Genomic DNA, 25878 nt, shown 5'->3' with positions numbered 1-25878 from the left:
TGACAACTCCAAAGTCTTGTTGGGTTGTTTTGTTGGGCCACTGAGATACTCTCATTGGGAAGTTGTGTCTCTCTAGCCTTCATCCCTTTTTCCTTCCCATCCCTCTCCACAATCTTCATAATTATGGATGGACTGTCTCAGAAGAAGTTAAGAGCCCCTGAGGAGAAAGGCGTCGCTGACTGAGGACCACTTAATGACCTATAACCGATTATACCACAGGTGTTTACTCTAAAAATATTAGGTGAATCTGATGAATGATGAGGTGAGTCATAGAATAGAGAGTGGAAGTTTATAATGCATAAGTCAACACAATGGGAATAATTATTTGCTGCCAATTGCACAAGTATATTAAGATATGTTTATACTATATATGTATGATACTAAAGATACATACATAATGTATGCCTTATGAAGGTCCCAATTTTTATGGAGCTACCCACAGTTCCGTGATTTCACCCCATTATTTGAACTTTGTCCAAGGCTTTCTCTCCGTATGAATTGCCCTTCTCTTCTGTTGGCAGGGCAAAGATATTATCCTTTAAGGAAGTGCAGCTTAACTGTTACTACCTCTGAGTAATAGTTCCTTAATCCTTCAGGTAAAACACATACCATTCCTTTCTTTGTGCTGTCATGCGTTCTCATACATACCTCTGGGATAATCAGTCACTCTCTATTTCCAGTGATTTGTTTTTAGGTCTATCTCTCCACTTGAGGACAGGGGACATGATCCATCCGTCTTGGTGTCCCATAGCCAGCATCATACCTAGACGCTTAATAAATATGTGTTAGGTAAGCCCTGCCTTCAGGATGACCGTGTTCCAAGCTTTTCAGTCATGGGTGAATAGGGTGACCGGGTTTCCCTCTTCCTGGGTCATGTGGAAAGAGGTGGTCATAGCTGTCACGAGTGCACATATTCCTTCATACTTGAAACACTTTTGCTTCCAATTTAGCAATTTTGCCTGTAAGATGCCAGCATTTCAGGTACTGTCCCTATAGGTGTTCCTATAAACTTGTGAATGTAAACGAAAATTTGATTTTTTTTTCCAAATGATTTTGTTTCCTTTACAATTGCTTGAAAAAAATAAAGTACTTATTGAAGTATAATCATTATTCTGTGTGGATTCCAAATTACCTTTTTATGCTGTTATCTCTTTCCATCTATGCAATTTTATGCTCTTACAATGCATTTGTCAGTCAACAAGTATTTACTGAGAGCCCTGTGGAGTGTCTAACACAACATTTTTTATACACATCATACTTTTCTTATGTATTCTCCTGGTGCTATAGCTTTAGTTTCCAATACAGTTTAAATGAGAAAAATATTTTATGAGAAGGTGTTTTGCAATTCATAATCCAGAGATTGGTGCTTTTGACGGGAAAAGGGACAGATAATTTATTGGTCTACTATGTGCCCAGCATTGTGATCCACAATTTGCATACATTATGTTATTTAATTCTCACCCCCATCCCATGGGTTGATGCTTTAATATCACATTTTACAGCTAGGGAAACAGATTCAGAGATGGAAGTTTCCTATGACTACAAAGGGTCAAGCCAGGGCTTGAACTCAGGCCCATCTGAAGCTAAAGCCTACACTTTTCCCCATGTATTTTCTTATTCCATTAAACTAACCAAATTTTATTAAAGGCAAATGTTTGGAATGATTACAGTTGACAGTAGATTGCAATTTTCTCAAGTTTGGGATTGTGCATAAAACTAAAATGTGCCGTTTGATGATTTTGACATGTCTTTGTGTCTCTTTTTTCCTGTATGTGAAAAATAGGACTCACACTGGACTTCCTTTCTAAGCAGCTAAAAATGATGTGATTATTTCACACTTTCCCTCCTTCCATCATTTGCTGTATCTAACCCCAGACTCAAAAGCTGTGCAATGACTCCAGGCATGTATTCATCCTTTATGTTTGTGCTCTTGTCACATAGAGCTCTTCCTTGTGGGGCATCTGGTTTTTGTGTGTCTTTCTGCCCTTATATCTCTTTCTGTGTGTGTGTTTGTGTGTGTGTGTTTGTGTGTGTGTGTGTGTGCATGTATATGTGTATGTATGAGGGGGAACCCAAAAAACTGAAATTATCTTTTGTATAGTGGACCCCCTGCAATTCAGGCTTCTCCTGCTAGGTAAGTGTTCTAGGAACCTACTGGTATTAGTGTACAAGCTAGTGTTGTTGTGAGAGGCTGCATTAGGCCACAGTGAATTTTTTTTTGGAGATTCTTTCAATGTGTTTGTCCATTTCATGATGGGTGATTTATGAGTGCACCCGCCCACTCTACACTGAGTGTTCAACAGTTTTTGAACAAAAACGGTATAGCTCCCATGCCCCCTACCTCACTATTTACCCAATCTCACCCTAAGCAACTTATTTTGTGTTTCCCTGATGAAATAAGTCTTCAAAGGAAAGCATTTTGCCAATGTGGAAGAGGTGAAATAAAAAATGACAGAAGCACTAACCAAAATTGATGAGCACCAAAATTTATGAGCTCAAAAACTGTTTTGAGCAGTGAAACAGACATCTCAATTGGTGTATTGCATCAAATGGAGAGTACTTTGAAGGTGACTGAAGTTTAAATATGGAAGAATAAATATCCACATTTTTATAAATAAATTCTGGGGTTTTTGGATCCTCATATAAAAGATCCTGGCGAAAAGTAAAAACAACCAACAGTTTGTAATATATGAGGTATTGCATGGTAATTAATTCATTTGTTCATTCACCCATCAGTCAATTTTGAGCCCTTTGATGTGTCTAAAAAGTGTCTCAAAAATACACATTTAAGGAACTGTTCGGCAGGTATGCACACAACTGGATGCAAGATAATATATTTATTCCATATTAGCTCTGTGAACAAAGTCTAAGGGACTTCAGGAGGGCAAGAAATTGATTATATGGGGAGAAGGGTGAGAAAAGGGGAGAATAAGGAAGTTAATAGACTGGAGAGATCATTTAAGCTGAATATTAAACCATTCCACAAACATTTATTGAGCAACTGATACATGCCAGGCTCTATTTGAACTACTAGAAAGGCAAAGATGGAGATACAGTCAGTACCCTCAAATCACTCATAGATTATAAGAAGGAAAAAGACGCATAAGCAACCGAGTGTTAGGTGCCAAGATCAATGTACAAATAACAGGACAGATGTCAAATGTTGGTGAATTCTCTCTGGACTAGGCCCTCAGCAGAGAACAGGCAAGAACTCCTAGAGGAGGTGGGTTTAGCTGAATCTTGGGAGATTTGAAGATGCATTTTGGGTGTTTGTGGGGTGGGGAGAGCAGGCAGAGAGGCATGAAACAGAAGGACACATGAAGGAACTTCAAGTGCGTGCAGGTGGGCAGCAGTCCAGGGTGATCTAGGCTGGTGGACAAGCCTCTGGAACAGGAATGGTCTTGTGTGCCGAGCTATGCAGTTTGATACTATAGGCCCTGGAGAGCCATGGAAGATTTTCTAAAGAAGGGAATGATATTATCAGAATGGCATTTGAGTATATTTTCTTCAAAGATATAAAGGGAAGTAAATGTTGAAAAGTGAATGTTTAATATTTGTTTTCAGGTATGTTATTGAATAATATTTTTTCTAAAGCATTTATAATTCTATACTGAAAATTTAAAAAGGCAAATCATAAATAATGAATGTATTTTTTAAAAATTTAACTTCTTTTTTTGAGACTATTATGCAGGTGTATGAAATGATACAGAGAGATCCCAGATACCCTTTACTCAGTTTCCTCCAATGGCAATATCTTATAAAACTGTAGCACAGTTTGTTTCATAATCAGGATGTTGATACTGACACAATTAAGATGAAGAACTTTCCCATCATCACAAGGATCCCTCATGCTGCTCTTTTATAGCCACAAACATACTTCCCTCCCTCCCTTACTCCTTCCTTAACCTCTGAAAATTTATTATGTCTTCCTTTTTGCAAATTACTTAGGTGTCATCTAAGAACACTTTGCTTAGCCCTAGATCACAAATATTTTTCTCCCTAAAAGTTTATAGTTTTGTGTTTTACATTTAAGTCTGCGGTCCATTCTGAGCTAATTTTTGTATGTTGTAAAATTTAGTTAAAGTTTATTTATGTATTCATTTTTGCCTATGTATGTCTAGTTGCTTCAGCACCATTTATCAAAAAGACTATGCTTCCTCTGTTGAATTGTTTTTGCACTGCTGTCAAATCAGTTGGGCATATCTGTGTGTGCCTATATCTGTTCCATTGATCTTTGTGTCTGTCCCTTCACCAATACCACACAGACTTGATAACCATAGCTATATAATAAGCCTTGGATTTAGGTAGTTTGAGTCCTCCCACTTTATTTTTTTATTTCAAAATGGTTTTAGATATTCAAGTTCCTTTGCCTTTCCATATATGTTTTAGGGTAATTTTGTTTATATTTATAAAAATTTTTCTGGGATTTTGATGGGAATCATGTTAAAACCTATATAATGATTTGGAGAAAATTGACCTCTTTACTGTTTTGAGCATTCTAATCCATGAACATGGTATGGCTATTTATTTAGACCTTCCTTGATTATTTTAATTAGCATTGTGACATATTCAGTACACAAATCATGTACATGTGTAGTTAGATTTATACCTACATATTTGTTTTTGTGTGCAATTTTAAGCGGTATTATATTTTTAATTAAGGTGCCCTTGTGTTCATTGCTAGTACATATAAACATAATGACTTTTTATATGTTTATTTTGAGTCTTGAGACCTTTATAAATTCACTTATTAGTTTAAAAATTAAAAAAAAAATATATTCCTTGGGATAGTCTATGTAGATTATTATGCCATTTGCAAATAAGAACTGCATTATTTCAATTTCATCATTTTCTGCTCTGTATGTCTTTTATTTTCTTTGTCTGATTTCACTGGCTAAAAGTCCCAGCACTTTGTTGAAGTACGATGGGGGCAGACTTTCCTGTCTTGTTTTAGATCTTAAAAGGTATGTATTCAGCCTGTCATCAAGTATAATGTTATTTAGCTGTAGATTTGTTATAGATGCCTTCTATAACATCTGTTGAGGTAGCTCCCTTCTGTTTTTATTTTTCTGAGAATTTTTTGCATGAATAAATATTGAATTTTTCCAAATTGTTTTCTGTTTTGGTTAATATAATCACGTGATTTTCTTTATTTGGCCCATTGATTGGTGGATTACATTTATTGCTTTTTTTAAAAAAATAACAACAACAACATAGTCTACTGGTGTTGTCAATGCACTAGTTTAAGTGAATACATAGAAGCCTTAGCCGGGCTTGGTGGCTCAGCCTGTAATTCCAGTGTTTTGGGAGGCTGAGGTGAGTGAATTGCCTGAGCCCGCGGGTTCGAGACCCGTCTGGGCAACTTGGCGAGACCTCTTCTCTACAATAAATCAAAAACTAGCCAGGCATGGTAGCGCGTACCTGTAGTTCCAGTTACTTGGAAGGCTGAGGTGGAAGGATCGCTGGAGGTCGAGGCTGCGGTGGCTGGGACCATGCCACTGCACTCCAGTCTAGGTGACAGAGTGAGACTCCAACTCAAAAAAAAAAAAGAAGTCTTACCTCCCTTCTCTCCCTCAACCCTTCTCCATTTATGATATGATTGTCTTAAATATTTCCTCTACACACATTTAGAATCATATAAAACAGTTTTATGGTTTTTTGCTTCAGCCATAAAATATAATTTAGATATTCAACAAGAGAAGGAAGGCCTATGTATTTACCTATATTTTTGCTTATTATTTTTTTCTGCCTGATCTGCCAATAATTTTTTTTAGGCCTTCTTATCTGTTTAAAATACTTTCTTTAACCATTCATTGAGTAGGTCTTCTAGTGACACATTCTCTTAGTCTTCCTTCATCTGATAGTATTTTGACTTCCCTTTTATAAAATTTCTAGATAATATTTTTTATTGCACGATTCTGGATTAACAATGCTTTTTTTGGCACTTGAAAAATACTGTGACTCTTTTTTCTGGTCTCCATGGTTTTTGATAAGAAATCCGCTGTTATTCTAATTCTTTTTTCCTATATAGGAAAAGTGTCATTTTTTCCCGGCTCCTTTCTTTCTCTCTTCTTTTTATTTTAAAGATGTGGGGTACAAGTCAGGATGAGGTATACAAATGGCTATTGTACTGGTAAACTTTGGGTCTGACTTTGGTCCCCACTTCACCTGGTTTGAGATCAGGTACGCTTTTTGATGAAGTCCCCCTTTCTGGCTCCTCTCAAGATTTTTTGTGGTCTTTAATCTTCAAAAGCTTAATTATGGTATAACTTGACATGAATTTATTTGAATGTATCCTGTTTAGGGTTGCCCAGCTTCTTTAATCTGTAGATTTATATCTCTTGCCAAATTTGGAAAGTCATTATTTCTTGGAGTCCTTTTTCACCAGCCTTGCCATCCTTTACCTCTCCAACTCTATTGACAGGGATGTTAGATCTTTTGCTATTGTCCCACAGGTCCCTGAGATACTGCTTATTATATTTTTTTCTAGCCTCTGCTCTTTCTGTTGCTCAGATCAGGCAATTTCTATTGTTCTATTCTATTATTCTTCCAGTTCACTGTTCAGTTCATTTACTGAGCTTTTTGTCTTGGTTAAGACAAGTTCTCCAATTTTTTAGTTCTCTAATTTCAGTTTGGATCTTCATCTCTTATTTCTTTGCTGAGACTTTATATATTTGCCAACATACATGCATATGTATGTATTATATATATATATTTTAAAGATGTGAGGTACAATTCAGGATTAGGTATACAAGTGGTCATTGTGCAGGTAAAGTTTGGGCCTCCCTTGGTCCCCAATTTGCCTGGTTTGAGATCAGGTACCCTTATTGATGTTATGTGCCCCCCCAAGACTTTCTATATTTTTATTTGTTTCATGTATGCATATAATTGTTCACTGAAGAACTTTCATTGCAGCTGCTTTAACATCTTTATCAGACTATTCTATTGTCTCTTTTATTTCAGAGTTTGCATCTATTGATTGCCTTTTCTCAATCATTTTGAGATCTTTCTGGTTGCTGACATAATGAGTACTTTTCCATTGAAACCTGAACATTTTCATGTAATGTTCTGAGACTATTTTATATAAACCTTCTCTCTTTTTTTTTTGATACCACTGTGGCAGGGGCAGGGGCAGGGGTAGAAGGAGGGGGCAGGGGTGGGGGGAGGGGCATGGGCAGGGCGGGTTATCAATTCACCATTGCAGGGTGGAGTTAGAAGTCCAGGTTCTTTACTTGTCTTCTGTTGACAACTGACACCTGAGGAGGCTGCTTCTCATTACTGCCAGTTGAAGTATGGAGTTTCAGCTCCCCATGTGGTTTCCATGGACTCTGCAGTAATGGTGATTGTGTTATTGCTGGGCAGTTGTGAAAGTGTAGACTCTCCACTAGGCCTCCACTGGCACCACCCCAGAGAAGAGGAAGAGAGGCTCCTTGCTACTGCTAGATAAGGGTGAAAGTTCAGGCTCCCAGTGTGGTCTCCATTAACACAATGGCGGGAGATGGGTGGGGAGCTTGCTGTTGGCCAGTGGGGATGAAAGTCTAGGCTCCTTACATGGCCTTCTTTGGCGCCGCCCCAGTGAATGCATCAGACTCCTCATTAATCCCTCAAGGGTGGAGCTCTTGGCTCCCATTTGGCCTTTACTACCATGGGTAGGAGTGGGGCCACAGGTTTCTTTCCTCCTTGTGGTGTTCAGTGAGAGTAGTAGAGTGGTTATTGGGTGAAAAGTTTCCTGTCTTGCTAGACTGCTCTCTTGGTTAGAGAGAGAGAAAAAAACTTTTGTTGAGATGTTTTTGGTCATGCCTGTTGGTGTTTGGGGGTTACTGTTTGGTTTAGCTTCAAGTCTAGAATGTATGAGGCAAAAAGAGGACCTAGGGAACTCACCACTCTGTCATTCTTTGGGTTTTGAAATATTTACCCAGTCTGCCTTCCTCTTTTTATTTATCAGTGTCTTCTTATCTTTATTTTACATATAATTTCCAGGATTTTCAGTTGTACTTAATGGGAGGAATAGGCATGTCTAAGTATGTCTACTCCATCTTCCTGGAAGCAGAGGTATTGAATGCAAATATTTTGAATAAAAATTTTTTTATGAGCCGAGCTCGGTGGCTCAGCCTGTAATCCCGCACTTTGGGAGGCTGAGGTGAGTGGATTGCCTGAGCCCGGGTTCGAGACCCGCCTGGGCAACTTGGCAAGACCTCATCTCTACAATAAATCAAAAATCGGCCAGGCGTGGTAGCGCGCGCCTGTAATTCTGGCTACTTGGAAGGCTGAGGTGGAAGGATCGCCGGAGCCCAGTGGGTCGAGGCTGCGGTGGCCGGGAGTGGCCACTGTACTCCAGTCTGGGTGATGGAGTGAAACTCCAACTCAAAAAAAAAAAAAAAAAGTTTATGAAGCTAAATTTTAATTTAATTTGTAAAAGTTTAATTATACATTTAAGTACTTTTATAAAAATAAAACAGTTTATAGTTTTGGTATTTAAAATTCTTCTAGATACTAATAAAATATATATATAGATCACTCCTACATATGAATTTAAGGGCAATATGATTTGTTTAATATTGCAAAATATTCCTTAGTGGTTATCTACATCTGTTGCAAATACTGTGATAATTTGTAAATATTTTTGGAACCTCAAATTAAAATATAAAGAGAAGGAAGAAACTAGATACCTGGTAATTATTAGGAAACAATGTTTTGGCATGTAAGAAGTACCACATTTAAGCTAAAAGGAAGAATTTGACAAGCTAATTTGTTTTTTTCTTACACCTAAGTATTTCTGCTGCTCAAACTGTCCCCATGGCTCAATGCTGGAAACATCACTACCACAAACTTCATGGACTTAGGTGCAGCTGCCTTCCGTTTCTGGTGCTGGGTAGATTATGGTGCAAAACTCATGGGCTCTTTAACCTGACCCTGAAATGATTTTCAGAGTAGCCAGCAAAGTTTTAAAACAGAGCTTATTAGACAAAGAAAGGGGGAGAAGTATAGAAGAATATGCCTTGGCACAGGTGTCTTGGAGAAAAACTGCGGTTTTGCTTTTGACAAAAGGCAACGGCCACCGCTCTGGAGAGGTTGCCATCTCTCCACCTCTGATAAACACAAGGAAGGAGGGGTGGGTTCTTCCAGAACATGCATTTTACCTTTGTAGAAGACTTGACAGACTTTTGAATATACAAGTTCACAAGCTAAAATGTGATCTTATGATCATTTCTATGACTTTTGATTCCTGTTTCAGGTACCACCTTAATGAAGTTTTCTTTTGGTGAGCTCAGGGGGTGGGGTGGACTGGGAGTCCACACTGAATTCAAATCCCAGCCTGCAGGGAATGTCTGAACTTTTTTTTTAAACTAAAAACTAAAACTTGCCTATAAGAAATGTATCTATCTATGCCTAACCCGTACTAGCTGCCCTGTCTCATTTCAAGGGTGCAGGCAAGAGATGAGAAGTATTTCCCTGGGTCCTAGAAATAAGAATGGATATTTGGGATTGTGGGTTACTTTGCATCAGAGCTGAGCATCAGACCCAAAGTGACAGAGATGCTCACATGGTCTTCAATAGAGCATGTGTGTATGATGTGAGAAATCAGAGACCCTATATCACATAGGTCTGTGGCAGGGACCCTCTTGCCTGGACCCTATAAGTAGTGCTGTCTTGCACTGGGCGTTTGGCTAAGACTTTTAAGCTACTTGCTATATTTTAAAGGCCTTCTTTCTCATCTGTTTTCTTGTAATCTGGTGTAAGACTATTAACAGTGTAAATGAGGCAAGGGTAAACATTTTTACATTCAATTGAGAATTAATATGAGGTAAACACAGATCAGGAGATAGCAAGAGTTATTTCTCTATAATTTATCACACAGTTTTAATGGTACTGCACCACTGTGTCTCTGTGTAGAGAAACTGTGTGAGCAGAGAGGGATAGTTCTCCCTCTGAATTATTGGGAAAAGAGCTGAATTTTTTTATGGTCAATTTTATTTTTTTAAACTAGAGTCAAATGCTTGACATGATAATTAAAAATACATCAAATCACCCAGAACAGTAGCAGTTGTGTGTTTGGTTAGATGACAGGATAATTGCAAGTCCTTATCTTCCATTTTTAGACTTAAACATCTTTCCCATTTAGTTTTAATTGACTCTAGGCTTCTATCCACCCTTAACTTTGGGTTCTTTTGTTGCAGTTGTTCTTTTTGAGCTAAGTCCTTCTTCAATAGATACAGTAAATCAACGTATCTGATTCATCTTTATTTTTATGGCTAATATTTTTAAATTATAAAACCATACTCTTCAGAATGTGAAATAGACACAAATGTCTCCATTGCCAAATTACTTTGTCAGTGTCTGAGAAGAGGCATTAGCTCTTAGGCAATAGCTTATTGAATTGCATTTTTAAAAGACTCTGTTAAAATAAAAAAAAAGAACAGAAATAAAAGATTTTATATTTCTGTTTTCCCTGATGTTAACTCCTGTTGATTTTTCACAACTTCCATGGCAAAGATTTTTGAAAATTTAGGTATTTTTATAACAATTTCTTCTTTTTTCGCAAATTGTCAATTAGAGAGTAACCTGGTTTAAGGCTACCTGACCCACTTTGGGGTAAGGTTGATGTAGATTGTGAGTGGTCCTGCTCCCTGGCTATCGGATAGTGGTTAACACTTTTTGGGATGGGAAGGGACTTGGAGACACCTGTGAATATCTTAATAAAGTTATAAACCCTCCTCTTCAGAAGATGCACCTAGATACTTATTGTTTTAGGAGATGCACAGACATCCTGCAATTGTGCCTAGCTTCTCCAGGTAAAGATCCCTTGGTTTAGGCCACTTGGTGGCAGATGAATTTGCAGGAGTTAGAACACAGTTGTGTTCTGAATTTCTTACAAGATGCAGTGTGCTGATGTTGCTTGGGTGGTTAGGTAGAGGTGGAGAAGTTCATTTTATTGGCCATGAACAAAATTGGAGGCTCAGGGCCTAAAACACAGTAGGACAGAGAATGTTACAACCTCAGGAAGTGAGGTTCTAAAGAGAAATGAGAGATGATTCTTCTGCTTTCTAATGAATCAGAATTAAAGTCATAATTATATTGGTGAAGCAGGAGAAAAGGATCACCATTTAACGCAACTGTCTTTGAAAGCCGATGCTTCTAAAGGAGTCGAAGGATTCTGGCTTCATTGTGCACTGAGATGGGCTTCAGATATGCACAGCAGAGGATAGGTCTGCCGTGCTCTGAACCAGAAGCCAGGAGAATTCCTGGGGGAGATGGGGAGAGGGGAGCTGTGGTGTTATGCATGAAGGCACAGCTAGTGAGGAATCCCTAGAGAATGTTCAAGAAATAGAACATCAAGTATCAGATGTTAGGTTGTTTGCTGTGTGGTGAGAAAATGTAACCCATCTCTCGTGACCTACAAACCATCAATAAACATTCTGCTAGCATACAGCTCTTGTAGAAATGATGGCTTTCAGGCGAGGGTATAGGGCTGGGGGAAGAAGGTACAGAATTATGGAGAGCAGAGAATAAGAATTCAGCGAGGGCAGGAAATTGGAGCCAGAGGTGAGCAGAGAATATAGGCTCCCTTGCAATTTGCAGAAATCTCAAGGCAGGCATTAGATTTTCCCCAGGACATAATGCACGGGTTTGAGCCAAACGTGTATAATTTAAGCAGCATAGTGACCCTGCTGGCCTCTGAGTCACGTTTGTCTAAAGCATTTCTATTCTAGAGCCCCTTTGTATTCACTCCCACTGTTCTCCTTTGACTCTGGGTACACAGGGGCTGGGTTTTTACAGAGGGGCAGGTGCCGGCCCTCTCTTAGCCCTGTGAGGTAGCACCTGCCCACAGAAAAAGTGACTGAAAGAAGAGGCAAGTGCGCTTTTAGCCAAGTGTGGGGAGGGAAGAGATGAAGGCAATGCTGAGTCCAGTAGAAATACTGATGAGGCCTGATCATTTGAAAAGCGCTGCAAAGCTCATTGCAAGGGTCCTAGTTTAGTCATATCTAGTTTCCACATGCAACAGCTGTAGGCCCAAGATGTCACTCCAGTTTTTTTTCTGGGAGAGAAGACCTGAGCTGACCCCCTGCCTCTCACAGGAATGTAGCACTCTAACTTTTGTTGGGCATTCAGCAGAGTCTTGTCAGGGAGTCAAATAGAAGTGGCTGTGGGAATGGGTTGTGGTCATTCCTTCCTTCTTTCAGTTGTTGACTGACAGGGCTGGATCCTGGGACAAATGTGGTAACCTACATGATCTCAATGGAAATTAGAGTAAGTGCACCCCTGTTTATCAGTATGCCCCTTGTACGTGCTTTGACTGCACAGGAATTCCTTCCTGGGAAAATCCTAGGGCTCTTTGGATGGACTCTGTGGGAAGGAAGGAGGGAAGGAGGAAGAAGAGGCAGATGCAGAGCCTTAAGAGGTAGAGTTAAGTGTAGGACCTGAAGGAAAGTTGACTGCCTGTCCTACTTCATTTCTTTTTTGTTTTTTTTAGAGACAGGATTTCACTCTGTTGCCTGGGTGAAAGAACTATGATCTATGGCACAATCATAGTTCACTGTACTCCAGCTCCTGGATCAAGTGATCCTCTTATCCCAGCCTTTCAAGTACCTGGGACTATAGGTGCCCATCACCACACCAGGTTAATTTAAAAAATGTTTTGTAGAGATGGAGTGTCGCAATGTAGGCCAGTCTGGTCTCTAACTTCTAGGATCAAGTGATCCTTCTGCCTTGGCCTCCCAAAGCACTGGGGCCACAGTGCCCAGCCATGGCTGGACTTATTTCATTTGGTCACACTGGCCTGCATTTTCTGTCTTTTTCTATGAAGAATTTGATATCAAATGGTCTCTGGAGACCTGTGGTGTCTCCCTGGGAGGCGGGGTGAAGATACTTGAGCAGTGACAATACTAAGTCTTACATTGTATCAGGTGTGCTCCCAGGGCTGTAGGGGGAAGGGAAGCAGAGCTCCCTGTTGGTTGGCAGTGATGACTTAGCACTGATGCATGTACTGGGACATAATGAATGCATTTCACCTGCAGTGATCCACTCAACAAGGATCTACTGGATCCAGGTAATACACCAGGCATTTGGGATGTGGAAGGGAAAATGCGTAGTCTCTGCTGTAATGGAAGCTATGGAGATTTCTGTTCCAGGGGCTGCATTATCAGTTCTAATAATGGCTTCCATGGCCCCATGTGACAAGGCCCCTGTTACTTCTTCACTGCAGCTCCTTCTACTTCAGCATGTGTTTCCCCAACAGCACCTAACTCACTGGTCTCTTCGCTGTTCTTGGAACACACCAGACACTCCCACCTCAGGGTCTTTGCACTGCCTGTTCTTTCTGCCTAGATTGTTCTTCTCTCTCTCACCTCTTTCAGTTTTTACTCAACTATCTGACCTCTCTATGAAAGTGTAACAGGCCTTCTTCCCAACACTCCTTATCTCCCTTTATGTTGTTCTACATTTTCTTTCTTTCTTTTTGAGTCGAGATCTCACTCTGTCACCCAGGCTGAAGTGCAGTGGCATGATCATGGCTCACCACATCCTTGAGCTCCTGGGCTCAGATGATCTTTCTGCTTCAGCCTCCTGAGTAGCTAGGACTACGGGCAGGCACCACCATGCCTGGCTGATTTTTTTCATCTTTTTTTGTGGAGACAAGGTCTTACTATGTGCCCAAGTTGATTGTTCTACATTTTCTTTCTAAAGCATTTATCTACTTCTACCATACCATCCAAGTGGAATAGGATTTATTATTTATTATCTGTCATCACCTGCTAGAACATAAGCTCTGTGAAAGCAGGAACTTCCAATGCATCCCAGCACCTAGAATAGCATCTGTTGAATGAATTAACAGACTGTACTAGGAGTTGGAAAGTCATCCCACCCCTCCTCATTTCCACATCAGGCATTTTCAGGGCTTTATGTAAGCTGAGCTCTCCTGTCCATCCTTAAATCTCCTCCTTGGCATTGCATCAAGGAAGAATTGTCAAGTCTTCAAAGTCAGCTTGACCACACAAGGACCTTTCTTCCCTTGGAACCTGCGGAAAGAACCAGGCAGACAAGTAGGAAAGGGGACAACTTATTCTAATCAATATTTTCAGGAACTTAATTATTGCAGCTTCGAGGTAACTCAGCCAAGGAAGTTCTTGAGAGAAGGCTTTGTCTTTTATTTAGAGATCCAATTCTAGTCTTCCAAGTATGATCTCAATTTTACCCATCCTTCTAGCTCTACTTCTCCTTCAAGAATCACTTCAGACACACACACACACACACACACACACACACACACACACACACACACACACACACACACACACACCCACACACCCCTGCTTCTATCTACCCAGCATGAAATGGAATGTGAACTCCATGAAGACTAAACTCTCCTGTCTAATTCATTATGATAGTTCTAGGACCAGAAGATCATCACCTGGCACATCACAGGTGCTCGGTAAACATTTGCTGGATGAATGGAAGGCTCAGACCTCATTCCAGGGGCCTAGTTTTCCATATTTTCTGATTCTTCAGGAAAAGCCACAAATTTGTATGTTGTGTTATTATTTCCCAATATGGCAATTTGTATTAAAATTTTAAAATACGGTGTTAGTCAAATAAATTATAACTGCAGGATTGTTTGTCCTGCCAGCTTCCAGTTTGGGGCCACTGCCCTAAACTCACTGCAGATACTATGCCAAGTGACTTGGAGGGAGGAGAGAAAGATGTTAGGACCTTTGAGGAGAGAAGGGGAGATTTCTTTTTCTCAGTGGTCAGAGAGTCCTGCCAAGAGTAGGGACCCCTGTTTCTTTTCCTGGCAATGCCTCTGGGGAGGTGGTGAGATTTCAGAAGGAGGCAGGACCTCAGGCCCTAGGGGAACTGGGGTTCACAGTATCCCTCTAAGTTTGCATGAAAGTGGTGGAGAGGTTAGCTTCCAAAGAATCATGTGGAGGGTACAGTGTAGTCACCAGTGACAAGGTTGGTGGGGCCTTGCCAAATATTTTGGGCAGCATAGGCATCCCTAGGGTCCTTAGGGGTGGAATAGCCGTCATGATTGAATTGGATTTCCTACAAGACTGGAGGGAGGTGGACTTGGGGTTGGATTAACATGAAAGAAAAGAAAGCTGTATGACACTACTTGCCCAACTGAGTTTGTGGACTAATATTCATTCCTAATACTTGTCACTTTGTTTCTGTCAAAAGACAGCTGGGAAGGGTGCTAGGCGACTGGACAATACCAAACCCCATGACAACATAGGCCCCTAGTCCTAGAGTCCCCTTGACATCACCCTTGGACAATGTCTTTCCAGATGTGTCTCCTGGGTTGAACTCACTCTGCCCAGAGTAAAGGCCCTGCTTGTTGCAAAGTCCTGATCCTTAGGAATATGCAGTTCCAGGACTTGCCATGTATGCCCCAGCAGCAGGGATGAGACTAAAGCTTCAGAGACCCTTAAGGTCCAGATGAAGGACAATCAGTGCCCAACGTAAAGCAACCCCTGGTGTGTCCTCAAGGCCACCAGCATGTGGAGGGGAACTCCAGACTCTGCTGGTCCAAGTGTTTTGGGAAGAGGACAAAGCCCTTCTTAGCCCTTTTCATGTTTGAAGCACACCTCCCCACCCCATCCTCCTCCCTTACTCCTCTCCTTAGAGAATGGCTTGGAGAGAAGGAAACCCATTGACTTAAGCTGGCAGACAGATGAGATTTTTGTAAAGAGAATTTTCCTTCAAGTGGGAACTGGAAGCTAGAGGTGGAATTGCTGCTGATACCTAGGAGGCAGAATTCCTCTCTGGTGGAGGATATCTTGGGTAGCTGTGGATGTACCATTAGCTCTCAGCCTCCCAGGCTCCTGGCCCCACCCACAGAAACTTTGTCCTGAGCTAAGGCTGCAGGACTCCTGGGAGTAGGACTGCTTTACACTGGAATGTGGTCCTTCTCCCCAAAGGAGCTGAGTGCACATGAGTATGGGGTGAAGATACAAAGCTCCTGGCATTCTCTGAGGACTGGCTGGCTATAAAATACATTATGTACCTGAGCAACGGAGGAAAGATATCTCCTTTCACCTCATCTCCTCTTCTTGGACAAGTAAAGGAGGGAAATTGGTCCAGTGAGATAGGCAGGGCCTCAGGAACCTACTAGAAGACTCCTTATCTCATGGGTACAGAAATAGGCTCCATGGATCTGGCCCCATAACAGGGTCTTAGGCTAAGATAAGGATGGGATGAGCCCAGTGTTTGTCATACAGATCTGTCCCATGCTCTAAGGTGAGAGAACTAACTGCCAAAGGAAACTGGGAGAGTTCATGGAAACTCTAAATGACACCAGGCAGGACTGTCTCTGCTTCAGCAGTTCCGAAGGACATTGTGCCGTCCTGGGGAAGAAGGCATTTTCCTCCATAGCTTGTGGTAGGTCACTCAGCACCTGCTGGTGGATGGAGGATGCTGTGGAAATGCTTTGTGGGAGCAACATGGGTGCTGGTCCAAATGTTGGGGAGCACATGGAGGACGGCTCTAAGGACTCCAGGAATACTCAGGCAGGCTCAGTAGGGTGGGCATCTGGTACGCTGAATCCACAGGATTAAGAATTCCACCTTGCATTTAAATACCCAGGTGGACTTTACAGAAATGTTCACATACATGTTCTTATTGCTCCTCACACTGTCCCATGAGGTAGAAGGAAGTCTATATACGTATCTTCCTCAGTACCAAGAGGGCTGGACATGGCAACCTCAAGGTCGCCTCAGCCTTGTCATGCAGGGTTCCTAAGAGTTATCCTTTGGACCATTGTGGGCTGCTCCTCAGCCAGGAGTCAAGATGCATACACTGCCTGGGGCCTCTTCCCTGCCCAGGGCCCTGAACAGGACACCAAGCAGTAAAGATAGAAGAAATAGTGCTTCGGTTACTGTTAGAGGCAAACAGGAACACACAGCTTATAGTGAGAAGCCTGAGCACAGAATAGGGCAGGCCTGCCTACCCTGACCCAGCACATCAGGGCATTTTTCCAGGTGAAACCCAGAGCATAAAAGAGGCAGAGGGGAACACAAGAAAGCAGATAAAGGGGCTTGGGACAATCTGTCTGGTGCGTCTAACTCACCAATCAGTTGTGAGGGGAGGGAAAGGCCAGGAGTGTCCCACAAATGGATGTCCCTCCACGTGGAAGAAACACTAGTGCTTGGGAAAGCTTGTTCATGTATGAACAATTGCACTGCACTGACAGAGAGCAACTGCTGTGGCCAGGCCCTCTGCAGCGGCAGTGGGTGCTTAGTTTTCTGTCCTGTTGAGGGTTCATAGCTGTGTTATTCAAGGTTCACCAAGGAAACGGCAGCAATAGGATATATAGAAGGTGTGTGTGTGTGTGTGTGTTTGTGTGTGTGTGTGTGTGTTTGTGTGTGTGTGTGTGTAGAGAGGAAGAAACACACACACATATACACACACATGGTCTACATAGCCTATTGGTTCTGTTTTCCTGGAGAATTCTGACTGATACAGCAATGAAGGACTGTCTTCTGGCAATGCATGGAGAATGAATGGAAAGGCAATCAGAGGCCAAGGCCAGTGCTGGAGTCTGAGTAGAGGCTGGATGTGGACAGAATCATTGTGGAGGTGGTGGGAATGAATGCGGGCAGTTGTCTGAGAGATGTTGAAGGCAGAATCATAGCGTGGGAAAAAGTCAGCTGGGCATTGACCCATTTGTTTCTGTGTTAACACACAGCACGTTCTACCTGGCACCAGAGATGCTTCTGTGTCTCCTGGGTCCCACTTGGATTTAAGGTCTGTTGAAGACAGAGTGATGTTTTCACCTCTGTATGCCCCTCAGCCTTTAGCACAGAGCCCTGACCACATCAGTGTAGTGCATGTGACAACCAAGTGACCCCAGGAGGATAGGATGGCTGTGCAAACCACATGAGACAGGGTCTGTTTGCCACTGTGTGGGTGTGACATCTGGCACCTGAAGTGAAACTTTTTGTGAAGTACACATGTGGGACCAGAGAGAGGGAAATCCCCGCCTGACACCCATGAGTGATCACCTCAGCTGTGCCCCTGACACAGTAGAGGGAGGGAGCCCTGACTTGTCACCGGAGGCTGAGAGGGTCCTGCTGTGTGTCCTGCTCTGGTCTGGGGAAGCTCACTCCAGCTCAGAAGTCAGGCTGTTCAGGACTCCTGCCCAGGGGAGTAAGGCCTGGGAATCACCACTTGTAACCGCAAAAGCATGTGGAAGTCATCACTGGTGATAGATTCCTGGGGTAACCCACAGGGATATATTTGTCTGGCAGAGTGGGGTGAAGGTGTGAGTAAAATATTTTCTTCCTTTATATTTGATTTACTTTCTTTTAAAGTAATGAATATTGAAAATTTGTAGAATATTTGAAAATCCATACAATTAAAAAGATAAATAAAAACACTCACTGTCCTGCCAGTAGAGATAGCTTGTGCCCAGGTTTCATGACTGTGAGCCAGAATGTCCTTTTCACATGTGTGAGATATGTATATTACTTACCATATAGATGGCATATCACATAACATACACCAATGTGGCCATTGCCAAATAGATAGTGCTTTCTATTCCTCAATAAGGGAGTGAACTATGTGAAGAAATGGAGGAAGTGTACCCGTTTGTCCTTATCTGCAGAAGTCCAGGATCTCTTCAGAGGCCCTTCCCTCTTTTGTTGTCCTGAGCTCAGTCCAAAGGGAGGCAGATCTTTGGCTCAAACACAGTAGGTGACAAGGCAGGGTCCAATGAGTCTAATGCTATTTACTTTTCTTGCTGCTATATGGTCTCACTATTGAAAACCATTCTCCAATCCCATGATGTCTTCAAATGTCTAGACTGTCATCACCACCACTGAGGAACCCATGCTAAGCTCCAAGTTCCAGCCCTCAAAGTTCATGCTCTCACTTCCAAGCATCATTCCCAAAGTATTGCTGTGGGTTCTAGAGCTGCACTGAGAGGTTCCTCCTGCCTCAGCCACACACTATCCCAGAACTGACTCAAATCCATGAGCCTCAGGCTTGAGTGGTGAGCCTGGGCCCTCAGCATGGTGTTACCTTGTCCTTTTTGTCTTTGGGGCATCTTCTCTTGCCGACAAATGTGGTCATGCTACTCCTGTGACCTTAATTTTAAACCTTGGGGTCTAGGTTACTTCCTTCTCAGAAGATCCTGGGTTCCTTATGCAAGTTGGTCTTTCTTTTCCCTAGAAACCGGTTCTGCATACCGGAGAACATTTGTCAGGCTACACAAAGTTTATTCTCCAAGGAACATGACACAAAATGAAGATGTCCTTCAAGATGACAAAAAGGGCACACTCAATAGATGTAGCATGACTGGTTGGAAAGCTACCTGAGCCCTCACCTAGCAGCTTTGGCACATTCGTATGTGGAGCTTTTCTGTATGTGGAACCAGTAAAATTGGCTCGTCTCCTCACCTGAATTCTGTCCAGGTGACAGGGTTCCTACACTCAGCAGTAGGCTTGGGATGTCATCCACTGCCTCCCAGTGCACTGGTGAAGGATCCAGCTCAGCAATTTGGGCCATCAGTTTAAAAAATGGAAATGCTTCCAAGCCTCGGAGTTGAGGCTCCACCCTGGGCACTAATCATGCATGTGACTAAGGGACTCCTGCTCAGAATCTAGCCAGCATCACATCACATCTCATCGCCAGGTCCAGGCTACTGCTATTGCTCATCTGAGCATTGCAGCAACCCTCCAAACAGTTCCTTTACCTCCACCCAGGCCCTCTGTTGTCTGTGTCACACACAGCCAGGTGAGTGGCTCAGAGCCCTCCCACGCCTTACAGCAGCACACTAGGACAAAACCCACACTCCTCATGGAAGTCCCAGCATATAACCTTGTGTCTCTCCCCTGTACCACCCCTTCTTTTCTTTGCCCCAGCCATACTGTCCTTTTAGTTTTTTTTTGTGGATAACCAAGCTTTTTCTTCCTCAGGGCCTTTATTCATGTTTTCCTTTCTTTCTGGAATATTCTTCCTCCATTGTTTCATATAGTTCACTCCCTGATTTATTCAAGTCTTTGCAAAAGTCACTTTCTTCAGAGGGGACTTTAAAAATAGAAACAGAAACAGAAAACCAAACACCACATGCTCTCTCTTGTATGTGGGAGTTAAATGGCCACAAAGATAGAAATAATAGTCAGCCTGTAATCCCATGCTTTGGGAGGCTGAGGTGAGTGAATTGCCTGAGCCTGCGGGTTTGAGACCCGCCTGGGCAACTTGGCGAGACCTCATCTCCACAATAAATCAAAAATTAGCCGGGCGTGCTAGCGCGCACCTGTAGTTCCAGCTACTTGGAAGGCTGAGGTGGAGGGATCGCCAGAGCCCAGCAGGTCGAGGTTGCGGTGACTGGGAGCAGCCACTGCACTCCAGTCTGGGCGACAGAGTGAGACTCCAACTCAAAAAAAAAAAAAAAAATAGCTGGGCTCGGTGGCTCAGCCTGTAATCCCGTGCCTTTGGGAGGCTGAGGTGAGTGGATTGCCCAAATCCGTGGGTTCGAGACCCGCCTGGGCAGGCAAGACCTCATCTCTACAATAAAATCAAAATATCAGCTGGGCATGGTAGCACATGCCTGTAATTCCAGCTACTTGGAAGACTGAGGCATAAGGATTGACGATCGAGGCTGAGGTGGCCGAGAGCAGCCACTCCACTCCAGTCTGGGCGACAGAGTGAGACTCCAACTCAAAAAAAAAAAAGAAGAAGAAGAAGAAGAAGAATAGACAATTAGGTACAGTAATAAGAGGGAAGGCAGGGAGGAGGTTAGGGTTCAGAAATTACCTCTTGGGTACAATGTTCGCTAGCTGGGAAATGGGCTACCCGAGACCCAGTTTCCACCATACACGATATGTCCAACTAAGAAGCAAGCAAGAGTATCCCTGAATCTAAAATAAACATGGAAAAAAATAGACACTGCTTTCTGACCAACCCTGTCCCCCTCTGTCCCTAGATCACACTTTATTTTTCTCCATAGTTCATACTATTACCTTCCAAATGTTATACTTTATTGATTTCTTTATGTGGTGTCTGTCTTCCTAGCATTAGAACTGAAGCTCCTTAAGAAAGGGCAGTGTCTGCCTTTTCCATAGTGGAGTCCACTGGGCCGAGAGCAGTGCCTGGCACACAGTAGGTACTTAATGAACATGTTTTACATGAGTGAATGCATGTATGAGGCTGTTTTTCAAGTTTATGGAGATGGAACACAAGTAGCAAAATGACTTTTTATTTATTTATTTATTTATGCTATGGAGTCAGTAGTCCCCTACTACAGAGTGTTTCTTGGCTACTTTCTGAGGTTCTTAGCAGTATCTATGTAGAGGACATTAAGCATAGGGCACACATGCACACATGCACACACATACACATACACACGCTATTGCAGTGACATGGGTGGACAGAAACTTAATTAAATTTTATTTCCTGCAATTCAAAACCATTGTTCTCAGCCAGAATCTGCTCTACTTCTGGGGTGTTTCTTCTGACCCTATGGAGGCTGTTCACTCGTTGCTCATACTCAGGTAGATTCTTCCAGAAGAATATGTGAGAATGCAGCCAGGTTTCTGAATGACCCACCTTCCTTGGGGGAGCCTCCTGAAGGCCTGTAAACTTTTGGATTTAAAAACAGGAGTGGTTAGCAATTTGGATATGATTTGGCCCAATAGCTCTGTCCTCTGTGATGCCAAGTGGGGTCATTCACTCATCTGCACTCAGTTGGTCCTGACACTGGCTGGAAGAGCCAAGAAGGCATCACTCACACCTGGCACTTTCTACAAGGCTCTTTTTCTCTCCACATGGCTGACTGGGCTTCCTCACAGTATGGCTACCTCCAGGCATTTGGATCTTTCACCTGGCAGCTGGCTTCAGGGGAGCAACAATCCAAATGCTGGGCTCGGTGGCTCTAATCTTGACTCTATGGCTTGTTACTTTTGTGTCATTGTGCTAACAGTTTCAATTCTCTAAGCTTAAACTCCCTCAGTGGTAAAATGAGGATACTAATATGTATCTTAGAATGTTGTTGCGAGTGTTTAGAGTGATATCTGTGGAAGAGGAGACCGGAATCCCAGAACTTCAAGACCCAGTAGTTTTCAAGGGACAAGGGGAGGATTACTCTTTATTCACTTCCTGTCCACTTATAGGAACTATTGATGGGGAGGGACCTCTGACCAGAAGTGTGATCTGGGTAAGCCACAAAGCACAAGAAAAATTGCTATTTCAAAACTTCATATGTTCAGCCCAGAGTAGAAACTCACATGAAAGGGCCTTTTATATTTATTGAAGGCAGAGCTCAGGGGCATGAGGTGAGACTAAGGGGATCTAAAAGTGTCTTACATAACAAAGTAAAAGAAAATGTCTGTCTCCTAGCCTGGAGCTCAGAGGAAAGAGAAAGTGAGTGAGAGCTCACAGTGGGAGGCTGTGCTCCCAGGCAGACAACCTTCCGCCTGGACTCTGGGAGGGGGCTGGCAAGATAGTGATATTCAACTGCAGTCTGCATCCTTTTCTGTAATTGCTTCCATTATCACAAAACTTCGGGAAGAGCTTTGTGTTGCTGCTGTGTGGATGTCTAAGGAGTAGGGGTTATAGTCAACCTTCATTGGAAAAAAGAGAGAACATTGCAAGAAGAAGAGGGAGAGAGGAGAGAAGAAATGAGCTGGTAGCAGGAATTTGAAGAACATCTAAGCTCATCTTAGATGTACTGGAGAATATACTAGACTTCTCTAATTCAGTATGTTAGGTGGGAGCTCAGACCGTTTTATTGGGAAGGCTGACTCTAGGACACTAGTCGAGTTGGGGATATTCTGCTTATGTGCACAGAGAACATGACCCATTGCTGATTTACTTTAAATGGTGACGTCTGTGATTATTCAGGGTTCAAGCAACTTGCCAAAGGAAATAAAACTTGGCAGCGGGCACTCAGACCAGGCTTGCCTGAGTCATAATGTCCTCACTTTTTCCACTATCCCACATCTCCTTTGAGTACTATGTGCTTGCTACTAAGTATTATTTAAAGCATTAAAGCCAAACGAAAGACCTGGTGGCAGCTTGCAGCCAAGTTAAATGATGACACACCCTAAGGCACCCGGGGCAAGGCGGGGGTGTTCTTTTTAGGGCTGGCTGGGATTTGCCCAAGTACAATTTCTCTTGATTATTGTGGGGTCAGTTCTCCAGGGATTAGCAGGCCGTTAGCTTCTCTGTTCCAGTTCTTGTAAAATCTTGTTTATATGCTAATTATACTCCACCCTCAACTGGGGTTCTATCATCTGTCAAGTAAATAGTGACCATAATGAGAAAAGAAACCAGAAATGCAAATGAAGGAAGAGTGCAGGGCGAGCAGGAACCGGCTTAGCAGAAACATAGAAATTCCTTCACAGAGCCACATTGTCTTATATCTCAAGTCACACCTTTATTTTTTATTTACTCTGGCACAAGAAGCTTTCCTTGCATTAGTAATGACACTGTTAATGTTTTATAGGGTGTAGAAGTCATGGTCACACTGGACTTCTATCTCAGTATGTGGAAGACTCATGTGGAAACTCATGTACTGAGTTTGGGTGAGACTATCATCTATCCCTATCAAGGACCCCAGAATTCTTTGGGGTTTTGGTGACCTTTGGTGCTCTTCTAGTGTTAATACATACTCTCCTAAGCCCCCAAAGAGGTTTCAGAAGACCACTCAACCCAGTTTTCTTAAGTGAGACCTACATCTCCTTAAGTCTTAAGTTCCTCTATAGTCTCTACCAATGGAGGCTATTTATCTACATCATACGTGGCATCCTCCCAGGAGAAAGGTGTTGTTCTCCTGACTCCCACCTCCACCTCCAGACTAGCTCTCATCTCCCTTTAGGCCAAAACTCTTTTTCCTTTTGAGTCATACCACCCACTGACATCATGGTCTTTTCCTCCCAGTCACTGACACCTGATTATGTCCTGGTTGGCTCCTTTCCTTCACTGAAGGTTTTGGGATGTTTGTCAGTCAGGATCTCTATTTATTTCAGACACAATCCTAGGATATTTTAACATTTTTCAGAAAATCCACCCAACAACCCAATCTCCAAACTCCCAGACATCATTGGTTCCAGTGTCCTTCATTTCTGTCCTTGTCAACCAACCTCTGCTTGGGCAGCCCTCCAGGATCCTACCACTCGATCAGAATATTCTGTCCTCATAATATCTCTGCCATTACACTTTGACCCCATATGCACTTCTTGTCCCTGATCACTTCATTTTTTCATATTTTGCTAGCACATTTCTGACTCTATTTTTTTCCTACACATTCTAAATCCCATGGGTTACATAGAGATCTGAAACACTAATTTACAACACTTCTTTGATTCCTTTTCTGCCTTTATGTGTCTAATATATCAAGTGGCAAAATTCCAATACAGAACAGTGGTACTATTACTTTATATCCCTTTTGTTCCTGCACCTGAGTAGGGGAATATATTGAAAATAATCATATAGTCATGCAGGTTGGCATTGGTGTGCTGAAAAGTTCGTGCTCTCCTATCTCAGCATGCCCCTTAACACACTATCTCTCAATCTTTCGTCTTTAGTCAGTGTTTCATTTCCCTCAATGACTTTCAAATCTTATCTATTTCTTCATTCTCATACTCAATCCTTATTCTTTCCCTCTCAACAAACGATTACTAAAATCAAGTAAATTCAACATAAGTTACACATTAGGATATAAGCTTTTTCACACTTATTCCAACTTTGACAGATACTTTTGGTTGCTTATCTAAGAGCTACGCCCTTGGTAATAGAACTCTGACTTGGTGGCCATGTTCTTCAGAGAGGCTGGGCTGTTATCCAGCCTCAGTTAATGGATCATAATTAGTCCGGCCCAAGTGTGACTACTTCACTCCCTTTGTCAGCATTTGGCTGAACCATGTGGAGAAATTCTGGCTATTGAATGGGGGTCTCTTGAGAAACTCTGGCAAAGTTATTCCCTCTCAGAAAATGGAACCCACAGAAGTGCTCTTTGTACCTAGTCTTTGGCTATTGTCCTGTGTGTTGACTGGAGCCACTCTAGTGATCTTTTGACCAGGATGGGAGCAGCTGATGTGTTGAGGGTACCAGTGCAGAAACATGGTGAGTCCTTGACATTGTTAAATCACTGAATTAGCCAACCCTACCTGTAACCATCCCACTCTTTGACTTTTTGGTATGCAAAGCAATAAAGTTTTCTTATTGTCTAAGCTTCTTTTGGTTGGTTGGTTGGATTTTCTGTTGCTTGCCTGCAAAAGCATTGTCAATGTTATACTAATCCTTTCTTCTAGTCCCTGAAGTTACTCTCCTCTTTTAAAGGTCAGTACCTTCACCTGTTCTCTTGATTCTGTTGCTTCCTGCCTCTTCTAGAACTTTCTTCCATCATTCATCCCCCTCCATTCTTTGTCTTTTACCTCTCCTTCCCTAGCCTGTAAGCTTAGGCCCCTCCAATGTTAAAATCCTCCCTTAGTTCACATCTCTAATTCTCAACAAACCTGTCTTCTCCCCTTCTCATACACACTTTTTAGAGTGTGTTGTATTTCCTGTATTCACTTCATCACTTTCCATTTCTTTTTGAGTCATTCAATTTAGTTACTGACTCCACTATTCTGTTAAAATGGTTAAGAGGAAGTTACCAATGATTTCTTGGCCGCCATATCTAATAGGGTGTATATGTGTAAGATCTTATGTTTTGCTGTACTTTTTATGGATTTGATGCAAGCTATTGAATCTTTTGACTGCTTTGGTTTTCATTTGCTCACAGTCCTGGTTTTTCTTATTTTATAACTCTTTCTTTAAGTCTTTGTGGACAGACACTTCTTTCTCTTCTTGTCCCTTATATTTTGGTATTCCTTATTGGCTCATCTCTCTTCTCATTCTGCATATTCTTTCTGGGCCAGCACATCTAGTTTTATGGTTTAA

The sequence above is a fragment of the Carlito syrichta genome, unplaced genomic scaffold (assembly GCF_000164805.1).
Source record: "Carlito syrichta isolate Samal-C Ts95f unplaced genomic scaffold, Tarsius_syrichta-2.0.1 Scaffold313789, whole genome shotgun sequence".
NCBI classification, from domain to species: Eukaryota; Metazoa; Chordata; class Mammalia; order Primates; family Tarsiidae; genus Carlito; species Carlito syrichta.
This window is presented reverse-complemented; position numbering follows the sequence as displayed.